Source organism: Rhinolophus hipposideros (genome assembly GCF_964194185.1).
Source record: "Rhinolophus hipposideros genome assembly, chromosome: 19".
Taxonomy (NCBI): domain Eukaryota; kingdom Metazoa; phylum Chordata; class Mammalia; order Chiroptera; family Rhinolophidae; genus Rhinolophus; species Rhinolophus hipposideros.
Genome location: NC_138065.1, coordinates 38275617 through 38287843, shown reverse-complemented (window position 1 = coordinate 38287843; position 12227 = coordinate 38275617). Strand labels below are relative to the sequence as shown.

General features: G+C 41.7%; 1 protein-coding gene across 1 annotated transcript in view; it reads right to left on the bottom strand.

Annotated features, from left to right (window-relative positions):
- Nucleotides 1–12227, bottom strand: part of SMYD2 (SET and MYND domain containing 2) — a 52598-nt gene that overhangs the window by 34030 nt on the left and 6341 nt on the right. The window lies entirely within an intron of this gene.

Here is a 12227-nt window from a genome sequence, read left to right as displayed (position 1 = left end):
AAATGGCAGGACCAGGAGGGGCATTCTGCAGCTGCCAGGAGTGCTGGACGGCAGCGGAATCACCCCATAGCCACCCCTCCTGCAGCATACCCAGGGGAGCTGGTATTTTAGAATCTGCATAGAATCACGCTGCAGAGTTCTCCTCTGCTCCTTGTCAGCCAGTGGTAGTCACCACTCTCCTCCCACGGAATCCAGCAAGTGTGCCAAAAATGCGAATGTTGGAACGAAACAGACTGCCTTGTCATTTTCATGACAGCACTTGGATTACCAGAAGCTGCCTGAAGAATGTGGGGGAGAAAAACACATCTTGTGCTTGAAGCATAAATAAATATTCCAAGTTTGCACATCTCAGTAGTTCACAAAGGAACCCACAGATTTAGCTGAGTGTATTCTCTGGCCTGAAATACCCTCCAGGGTGCATCTCAAGGGCTCCAAACTCCGACTTTGCATTTCGGAATATAAAAGGAATGAGATGGATGGTCCCTGCTCTCTTGCACTTTCTACCTAGGGAGAAGGGGCAGAAGGTACATTCAAAAACAACTGTGAAGTGACGGTAAGCAAGTGCTAAGTGATGTGGACCATGAAAAAATGCTTTCCAACAGGAGGTGTGTTTGCAGATGGATAATGGGTGGGTAGATACCACCCTATAAAAAATGTCCACCTGAAACTGATGTTTGTTAATGTTTGTTTTTGCAGGAGGAGAGGTCACAGAACCTCTCTGAGAATTTGACTGAAGCTATTCCCTCTCCCCAGCAACCCACCTTCTCCCCCTACCCGGAAAAACAAGAGAAAAGTCTGTAAAATTTCAAGGGCTATACTCAGACCCCTGAACAGCCTCTGAAACCAGAGTGAAGACACCCAGATATAAAAGATTAGGAAATGATCACAAAAATATCATGACTAGCTCTACACCTTACAAAATAGAAGGATTACATAGGTCTTCTCGCACAGATACCAGCAGTCGAGTTAATATGAAATAAGCCTTGTTTTCAACTTCAAGGGAGAGAAAAGGCAACTGGGCTCTGGTGAGCGAGGGTGGATATCTAGTGGGATTTCACCAAAATAATAAATCTCCCGGGCCAGCCCGGTGGCTCAGGCGGTTAGAGCTCCATGCTCCTAACTCTGAAGGCTGCCGGTTCGATTCCTACATGGGCCAGTGGGCTCTCAACCACAAGGTTGCCGGTTCAATTCCTTGACTCCCGCAAAGGATGGTGGGCTCTGCCCCCTGCAACCAGGATTGAACACAGCACCTTGAGCTGAGCTCCTGGATGGCTCAGTTGGTTGGAGCGCGTCCTCTCAACCACAAGGTTGCCGGTTCGACTCCCACAAGGGATGGTGGGCTGTGCCCCTGCAACTAGAAAACGGCAACTGGACCTGGAGCTGAGCTGCGCCCTCCACAACTAAGACTGAAAGGACAACAACTTGACTTGGAATAAAAATCCTGGAAGTCCACACCGTTCCCCCAATAAAGTCCTGTTCCCCTTCCCCAATAAAATCTTATAATAATAATAATAATAATAGTAATAATAATAATAATAAATCTCCCAAAGGCCGGGCTTCATTCAACCAATCCAGTCACCAAGTCCCCAACCCATAAACAATAAAGAACAGGAGGAAAAAGGTAGCTTTTAAGAGTTGGCACTATGTTACATCATTTCTACTATCGATTCCAATAGTGCTCAAGCCGTGGTCTGTAGACTGCTGGAGTCCCAGAAGCCCTTTCAGGGAACGGGTGAGGTCAAAACTATTTTAAAAATACTACGACTGTCTTGATGTTTGTGCCGCAGAGGTGTGAGGTGTAAAGAAACCCAAAGCGCAAAACTTCCAGTGTCTTAGTACAAATCAAGTCAGTGACACCAAATTGCCCGCGTGGTCACTGTGTTCTCTCCACTTTCACACACTCGTAGCAAAGGGGAAAAGGCCAGTTTGACTTAATGTCCCTGATGAAGCAGCAACAAATATTCATTTTATTAAATCTAGGCTCTTCAGTATGTATCTTTTTGTATTGTGATGAAACGGGAAGAAGGCAGACATCTGCTCCATATTGACCTGTGATGGCTGTCTCAAGGATAAAAGCACTTGGATATCACTGGAGGTATACGCTGAACCAGCCTCTTTTTCCTTGGAATCCCATTTTTACTTGAAAATACAACTTTAGACAAACTGTGGTTACACAGTTTGAAGAGAGCCCATCACATCAAGGAAAACAATGGGCAATATTTGTTGCCAATGATTAAAAATTGGGCTTTCAAGCAAAAATTAGAGCTTTGGAAAACATGTATCTGTCACCCTGAGCTTGACAGTCTCTCATCTGATGAGACTGGTGGTGATATTAACAAATGTGATTGTCTTGATATGGTTTTATGAAATGAGTCAACTTTTAGAAGGTCTATCATATGTAATGAACGAATATTTTCTAAATGACCAGTGTATGATGTTTTTAAAATTATGCATGGCTAATAGAGTCATTCGAAGTACAAGACGGACCAGGGAATTTTAATGTAAAAGAGCACATGAAGTTTACAGATATGGCTTCAGATTACACATTACAAGTAACCTTAAAACACTATCACTTAGCAAGTTTTAGTGTTGAATTAAAAAATATCAACAATTAACTGAATATGAACAATGAACTGAAATCAAAGAATATCAACAATCAAAGAATATCAACAATTGACAATTACTCCTCCCTTTCCAATGACCTATCTGAGGCCGGATTGTCTCCACATACTACAACCAAAATTACATAATGCCCCAGACTGAATTCAGAAATAAATTTGTGAATCTAGTTGTCTTCTGGAAATCCAGACATTACAGAGATTTACAAAACTGTAAAACAATCCCACTAATCCCACTAATTCTTTCGTTTTAGAAGACAGTTCTCATTTTTTAAAAAAATGTCATGTGAACAGTAATGGTTGTTGTCATTTTAAAATGAATACTTTATATTTTCCTCTGTTTTCAATCCAAACATGGTAAACACTGATAAATGTAACCCAGGAGAACAAAAGCTCTTTGGAGTTCTCAATTTTTAAGAATATGGGAAGGGTCTAAGACCCGAAAGTTCGAAAACTGCTGATCTAGCGTAATAATTCTATCAGCTCTATGAAGGAGTTATCATTTCTCTTTTTCAAGTGGAGATAATGAGTATCCTAGAGGTGAAATCTGGTCATGCACAAGTAGGTAGCAGAACCAGAATTCAATTTTGTCTTCATCATGCACGCATATCCTTCCTTGAGGCCTGGGACAATTACCCAGCAGCACATACTGCAGGGAGCAAAAACAACCTATGTGGTGGGATAAGGTAATAGCAGTAACAAAGCAGAAGTAAAGGCCTTCTTTCCTCTGGTCTGCATGATGTCCCAGATCCAGGGGTTTCCCCTCAATGTTCCTCCCCTTCAAAGATGCAAAGTGGAGGACCCAGGATCAGTTTTTAAAATGAGATTTGGGAAGGGAACACTTCCACAAAGAGTCTCTCTCAACAAACTGTGGCGCAGGAATTGACTTCACTTGACATGGGCTGGAATAAAATAAGGATTGATTTTTGTATTCACCGTGTTGCCCCGAAAATAAGACCTAACTGGAAAATAAGCCCTAGCATGGTTTGTCAGGATGACATCCCCCGAACATAAGCCCTAATGTGTCTTTTGGAGCAAAAATTAATGTAAGACCCGGTCTTATTTTCAGGGAAACACCACAGTCTGTGAAAAGAGGGTCTCTCCCTCTCATTCAGTGCAGTTCTCATTGTTCCTCAGACAGGCGCTGGAGGAGTCCACGCTGGATAGTGTCCTGTGTGAACCAGGTGACAGAACACTGCTGCTCTCAGGCCCACTTCATGGTGTGTAACGGAGTCAACTACCTGGTTAGATGTGAATGTTTGTGACACGTTCTCCTGAGCCAGGCTGCCTTCAGAGGAGAGAAGGAGAAAAGCTAAACCAGTTACAGATAGTTAATAGCCTAAGAATCCACTTTCGGCAACTTTGTTATGAACGATTCTAGATGAAGTGGGGTGGGGTGGGAGAGGAAGCCCTGTTTAAATTACCCAGATGTGTGATTCCATTCTTTCCATAGTTAGCGAGAGAGATAAACTTTTCCTAAGTCTAATGGTTGAAACTCAAACTCAAATGTGTGAGTGGGTACCTGCCGTCATGGGTGAGAGCGGGAGTGAGAAAGGAGAAAGAGAGCCTGTGAGTGTTTGACTACTGCTGACTGAGAAGTTTAGCCAGAGAGAAACCCCATATGGGGATATCCGTTTTCACTGCAGGAATACACAAGGCATTTGGAATAAACTCCGTTCCTACAGAAGACACAGCCGTAAATCTTTCATTTGCAATGTAACGTGATCGGAATTGTCCAGGAGATTTGGGGGGAAAGACTGCAAAACAAAGAAAACAAAATTCCGCTCAAAGAAAGATTCAGAAAGGCCACTTGGAGGAATGGAGTGAAATATGAAATAACTCGAAGGAAGTGAAGGGTAAATCAGTAATAACCGCTCAGAGTATCTCAGCCTTGGCTGACAGTGCCTTTCTGGACCTGGGGAAGGGCCCAGCGATTCTCCTTTGATTGGTTTTTGTTGGAATGTTTTAGAAAGCTCCCCAGCAGACTCTAATGTGTTTCCAGAATGCCCAGGCCTATGGGGATCCATTCCGGTTGAGTGGCTATTTTTTTTTTTTCCTGAGGGCAGAATTTGCTGAATGGTATTGAAGCATTCTTCTCTGCAATGCAGATGTTTTACAATGTAAGCTGTCTTAAGAATGAATGACACACACTGGTTGTATCAGGTCGTTTAGCTACCTTGATGATGAATTGTTTACGTAAGACTAAAGTGGCAGGCACTGTATTTTCTAACTATGGCAAGAAAGTATTCTAGAAGCCAGGTGTGACTTTAAAAAAGAAAGCTTTCTGACCAGCTCCTCCTGATACCCACTTCACAATTTAGGATGAATAAGGTGGTGAGTTACCTTTCCTGCCTCCATCACAAATCCTTTATTTTTTCTTTCTGGCGCTTGAGGGGTTATATGATTTGGAGAAAACTACTAATCCTTTCTGAACCGGTTCCCTCCACTATAAAGATATAGTTTCTACTTCATGCGTTTGTTGTGAAAACTAAATGAGAAAACACAAGTGACGTGTACTAGAACTGTACTTTTAATTAGCCTTCATTCCTGTTTTTTTTTCTCAAAAGTGACGTCAACTCTGAAATACCTTCAGTACGATGTCCCAACTCATACTTCCAGGACTTATGTATCTAAAGCCGTTGTTTTATGGGCAAATATTTACCCTGCTGTGAATAGAGGGCTCTTTGAACTTAAGAAATGGTTCCAGCCACAAATGGAGTAAAGAAATGCTACAGGAAAGTACAAGAATCTATTATTAGTGACCCAGAACAGAACTTAGAAGACACGCTCCTGTCATTTTTTTTTACTGGAGGAGACACATGTGGCGATTAATTTTCTTGCTTTTAAAATTTGGAAGCCATGAGGATCAACAAATTAGAGATGTAATTAACAACTCCTGCTAGTTAACGTGTTGCCGCAGGTGATCTTGGTGTAGACAAAAAGGATTTGATCCTGTAAGCTCCCTACTTTCTGCTACTGAAATGAATGCTTAGTGGGTTTCACCATGAAAGGAAATGATCCCGGCATGGAGGGGGTTTGCAATAACAATTACTTTTAACTAACAGGCGACAGAAGAAGTGACAAGTGTGCTCTGTGTAACAGAGACAGCCCCAGCCAAATGAAACAGAGAAAAGAAAAAAAGCCCAGCGGCGCAATCTAACTTCACCGTGGGTTGAAATAAGACAATCAGAAACAAAGTTAGCCTCCCACCCAGAGACAGTGGTTACACCAGCAAAGTTTTATTTGAGAGAAATAAAAATTGGAGGAATTGTGGCGGAATCCTATTATAACCCTGGTCAGGGGACAAGGATAATACGAAGGCTATGGGTTTTTTCCACACATCACTTTAATCCGCAATGTAACAGGGAAAAGGGACCCACATGCAGCAGGGAGCCTCTTCCCAGAGCCCTGCTGAACCCTCCCCTTCACACTGGGCTTTGTTCTGAGGCTTGTTAAAAGTTAGAGCCCAGGGTCTCTAGGGGAGGCAGGAAATATTTAGGGCAGTAAGGGAGCAACTAATAGGTTTTCCCAACTATTGGAATAGGAGCTAGGTTTACAAGGAGAAAGCTGGCCTTGGTGGTCAGAGCAATGAATGGTTGACCTTGCTATAAAATGATGCACTGGGGTGATGTAGGTCAAAGGGTACACATGTTTTTCAGTTATAAATTCTAAACATTTCATGGACAGCATGGTGACTATAGTTAATAATAAAGTATTGTATACTTGAAAGTGGCTGAGAGTAGATCATAAGCATTCTCACCGCACACACAAAAAAATTAACTCTGTGAGGTGATGGGTTAATTATCCTGATGTTAATAATCATTCCACAATGAATATGTATATCAAATCATCGTGTTTTACACTCTAAATAGGTACAATGACATTTGTCAATTATTACTCAGTAAAGCTAAAAAATATTATGACTCTACACCTCACTGCTTCATTAAGAGGCAAGCTCAGCAATGAAAAAAAAACTGATGCCACTGATTTAGGATTTGTTTTAAGGCAGGCTTTGATAGACACAGAATCTCTTTTTGCCTCAGAAAGAAAAATCACGAAACTTATGGATAGAGGACAGGAATATTCAGCCTCTGAAACAGGAAACATTCAGTTCTTCTTTTCAGCCACTGGACCACACCTCCATCCAAACCTCATCTTGCAGGCCCTGTAAAACCCTAAAAGTTCAAGCCTGCCCAAAGAACCCAGGTGTGCACTTTAACATTTTCCTCTGGAAAGACTTTCTGTCTCAACTTTTGCAGGAGATCAGAATGACACTTCTTTGCTACTTTATTTTTTATTTCTTTGAAGCCTAGTGACTGGGAAGTCACAATGAAAGAAACAATGAACGAACGTCTTTCTTTTTAACTTCTCTCATAAAGGAACTGACAATAACTAACATTCACCATTTCTTCTAATGCAGCAACAAATGGCAGATGTTATCATGGGTACTTTGTAATGAATTAGATTCCCCTATGACCACTGTTGTCCTAACTTCCACACAACCAAGGTGACTATCGAGGAAAAGGACAAAACCAAAGACACATAAATGTAACTATTTAAAAACTTAAAATGCTCCTTGACAATATTCCTCACTTCAACATTCTGGTCACAGAATAGGAAAAAAAATGGAAACAAATACCTTTATAACCTAATGCTAAGGGTGAGTTCTAGAATATAGTCAGGCCCTCTAAACCAAACTTGAGTATTCACCTCTTGCCCTATTCTCAATCTTATTTGCACCTTTTTAATTGCTTACAGACACCCTCTCATCCTCTTGGTTTTAATTTTCTACAAACAATAAATAATTGAATTGTCAATTTGTTTAGGTAAATTACTCCCACTGCAGATTTTACCTTGATAACTCAAACCTAACAGATGTTGCTTAAACAGATGTATCAGATTTTTTCTTCAATCCTTATTGATTTCAATTATATTTCTGAATAAAGAACGTTTTTATACTATAAACCTTGTACATGAGGCAGGAAAGACGTATGTTAGTATACCTTGGCCAAGTAATTTCTATTGAAAAAGTGTTCTTTTCTATGTGTAAAGTACTGCGTCAGGGTCTAGAGGAATCATATTTTTGTGAAAATTGAGCTTTTGGGGGGGAAGTAAGCCCTACCTTCATGACAGTGGTAAATGTAAATACAGGCAAAATGATTCAGCATCCAAATGGCCCAAATCACACTGAATTGAGAGCAGTGTGAAGCCACTCGCAGGACTGAGCTCTTTAAAGACACAGAAGTGAGGACACTTACACAGAACGCTGTATTAGTCATCTCTGAATCCCCAGGGACAGAGCGCAATGCTGGGAAGGGGAGCGTGTTCCATAAATGTAAACAGTCAACTATTGTAAAAGAAATATGAAGTAGTAACTAAATAAAATCAGGTTCGTGGGCAGAAGTACTTAAGAGGACACTTCATAAAAGAGATGCAATTTAAGGGCGACCTCCCTCTCTTGGAGAACAGACTTAGGATATAAAGCCTGACCTGGGAAGAAGGCTGAGGCTAAGGAAGGGAATGATGCAAACAAAAGCCTTCCAGGTTATAAAAGGACAAAAGGCAGATTGAAGAATGACACAGCACCTTTGTGGGATACTGGACAGACCACCCAGATTGTGTTTAGGGTTTAAGGAAAACAGTAAAGGAGAATTCTGATGAGGCTGGGGAGGGCACTAAATATAGAGGACTTGAGCAGTCAAAATTTCGTCTTAAACAGGAACCAATGACAGGTTCTGCAAGGTTTATACGGATTCATTTCCAAGAATGAACAGAGCAGTGTATTTAGGTAGATGGTGAGGCCTGTCCAAAGAGCCACTAGTAAAATAAGTTGCAGAAATGAGACTATTCGTTTCATCAATATTTACTAAGAGAGTGCCAGGCCTCGGGCTAAGTGCTGGAGCTACAAATATGAGTTAGGACCTGTTCCTGCACTCGAGCCACAGTGACATAGGAAGCATGTACGAGGTGCTATGGGAGCAAAGCTGAAGAGAGCTGATCCCAGCCTGCAGAAATTAGGACAAACTTCTCAGAACCTGAGACTCAGCCAGGCAGAGAGACCGAGGGGAGAATCAGCAAGATGTGTATGCATGTGTATGTGTGTGCATGTGCACGTATGCATGTGTGCACGTGTGCACACGCACATACATGCGTATCACTACAAGCAATTTGAGACAGCTGGAGTAAAACAGAAACAACAGGGCAAGCTGGACTCAAACATTATTCCTGATGCCTAGCTCCAGGGGCTCTCATCAGGCAGCACTGACTCCGCAGTGTGGTTCCATCAGGGCCTTTCTGTGAAGAGAAGCTGAGGGTAGGCTTCCTTTTGCCCTTTCCCTGTACCTAGAAAATATTTAGTAGCTGGATGTCTTGGAAGGTCTCAACACGTGCCCAAATCAATGAAATATTAAGTGAAATACATAGATCGTAAATCCCTACGATGTTATAGCCTGAAAGATTTTTAAGGTTAAAAAAAACGCTAAAGGTTTTTAAAAGTTATATTTAGAAATATTTTCTCGGGTGTATGAGTACACGAAATTTCATTAACTTCCAAGAAATGTCCACCCAAAGCTGCTGTTATTTTAGTACAATGTGGGAATGTTACAATTTCATGAGATCTAAGTATTATCTGATCAGAACTCTCCCTAGTTTGCATAACTCAGAGTGTGGTTAAACATAAAGAATTTTCTTTATGACATACATGGATTAGTTTTCAATGAAATATGAGGGGGGAAAAAATCAACCCCCAAATCTTACTGCTTTTAACACAACATCTGCTGAAACCATAGAGTTCAAGGCACTATGGGAAAAACAAAGATGGAGAAAACCTACTAGAATATACATTCTCTGGTGATAGGGATTTTTGTCCCTTTTCTTCACAGTTGTTCCCCCAGGGATTTAGAACCCAGCAAGTGCTCCGTAAATTTAGGTTGAATACATTAAAAAACAGGATTCCTACTCTCAGGGAGTTTGCCATCTGCTCATAATTAAATGTCTCTTACAGTTGAAGTTTTGAGAATGTCTGAGGCCATCACTGTGAACAGCAATTGTCTCTCTACTACAGATTCCTACGCCAGATAAGAGGCTTTGCAGATGACACATGGGCAAGTGACGAAAATCAACAAAATATGAGCCTGGGACCCACATCCCTGAAGAGTAAGTACTTCCTGGGCTCACAGACCTAAGTGCAAAAGCTGCTCCTGTCCGGGTCTTTCCATTTTTGTCACAGATTGTGACACAACCCCCTCCAAATTCCAAGACATAAAGTCCTCAAGATTTTGATTTGGCTCAGAGAAAAAATGGTATCTCGTTGGTCAGCCAGATTTTTCTCTCCACCTCCACCCTTCCGCCCAACCCCCATCTGTCTCTGTCTTCACGCCCTGGTGTGAAATTCACTTCTTCAGTGAATTGTCCTTATTCCTCCTCTCCTTCTTGGGGACTCTGACTCGCGTGGGCACCGACACACCATGTACATCATACTGCATGCGTGGATACACCCCAGTGTCTCAACTGTCATGGCAACCATCCATTTTGGTTTCTAGGGACCATAAACTTGCCAAGGATAAGTGCTTATGAATTCTCAGATCCCCCTCTACCTATAAAAGTGAACTCAATCCGTTTTAATAATATACACTATTTCCACTTGGTCTTCTGAAACCTTCCACTTTGTGTACAAGAGTCATCAGATTTTATATTAATAAATTGGCACAAGGAGTCCCATACTATTTTTCAATTTTTCATTGAAGAAGAATCTGAGACACAGCTGGAATCTCAATGAATGTGTGGACTCGAAAGATAAGTTGTTCCCTGAGCCCTCAAGACTTTTTGGTATTATTTTCCTGCTAAATTGCATATTTCTGTCCTTCAGAGGAGTCTTGAAGAGATCTGATTTCTTTCTGTTCTATTGTGTTGGTGTGAACGCCTTTGCAATTGAAAAGGAGACTGCTGAGGGTGGTAGGAACATAGTCTGCAGAAGTTACACAGAGTGAGGTGTGTGGCTTTGTGACAGGTTAGAGCGCACTTGTGCTAATGAGGCCGAGGTCACCGGTTCAACCCCTGGAAAGGCAGTTACTTCCGTCAATTCCCTGTTGGAGGACTGCACCCCTAAACCACTACAGATTTGCCAAAAATCCAAAGATGACAGGGTTGGGAATGTGGGTGGGAAAGGTGACAGTGATGTACAGGGTCTGATTATGCAAGTCCCTTCAGAGGGGACAGAGACCTCTGGTCCCAGAACTGGCTGCTCTCCAGGGGGTTAGGGGCAAGGGGCGGGGTGTCCTCCCCTCATCAGAACTGCTACAGAAAGCAACCAGGCTGCCACACTGACCAAAGGAGGGCTCAAAGTCTGAACCTAGTCAAGTACAGTCAAGGCGCTCTGTTCTAGGTCTGCCTAATTCCCTGGTGATGATCAGGACACACACATTCAGAGACGTGTAGGAGAGGGGCCCTCTGTGAGATGAGCAGGAAATGGCAAGAAGGAATCAGTAATGGCGGAAATTCTCCTAAATCAAACTGGCCTTGCAAAGACCAGATGAAAGCATGTCTTGACCTGAAAAATAGGAATACCTCACTCGATACATGAGGTCCGCAAAAAAGGTATATGTGGGGGTGGGAGTGACTTTAATTATTAATGACTCCAGGAACATAAAGGATATTTATAATTACTGATTACCTCCTTGGGAAGCAGAAATAAAGTGGCATAAAATTGTAATTATTTCATATTTTCTTTATATTGACAAGAAAAAGAAAGGGGATGTTTACCGAAGGCAAAAGAGATGTCTAAAAACATCAAAATCAAGTAGAAACTTTCTTCGCAAGTTTTTGTTTCAAGTGCAAACACAGAAAGACAACTTTTCCTGTCCCAGGTCCTCACCAACTCTGAGTTCTCTTGAAGACCAGTTGCTGCCAAACTATAGCACTGAGTTCTGGGTCTTTCCAAAGAAATTGGAGACATGTCTTGGTATTTTTAAAAGAACCTTGGCAGACACTGTGCAATCTGCTTATCCTACAGGAACACCATCCAGGGCCTCCTAGAATACCTGTGCCATCAATTCTACTTCCAAACATTGCCGATTTCACTTTGCACAAAGGTTCTGAAGAATGGACACGTTTAAGGGGGAAAAAAAGGGGTGATACTCTGACGCTGCCCTACCAGAGGGTACGGAAACAAACTCTATGTAGGTACAAAGACTAACATGACAAACTCATCTTAGTTCTAGCATCATATTTAAAAATATTCCAAACCCACAAAAGGACCAAAGCCTAGTGTTCGCTTTAATGGATACGTCAATTGTAATAATTGATACATAATACAAAAGAATATATGTAGCTCATAGGCAAATTCCAAAACATTGTAATAAAAACAATCTCTGAACCCACAGCAGCATAAGACAGACATTCAAGGCAGATGAATCAATTGATTTGTTAAACTCTTAGAAATAATTGGTGTGTTGAATTACCTATTTGGGGAGTGGGGGGAAAGGAAAGGAAGTGATAAAAACTGCATTCATTCGAGGAGAAATCAGAGATGAATTCAGGTGTGGTGTCCACGTGTGACCTATGCTGTAGATTCAGGCCAAAGCGGGCAGGGGGAGGAAGCTTATACTCAGA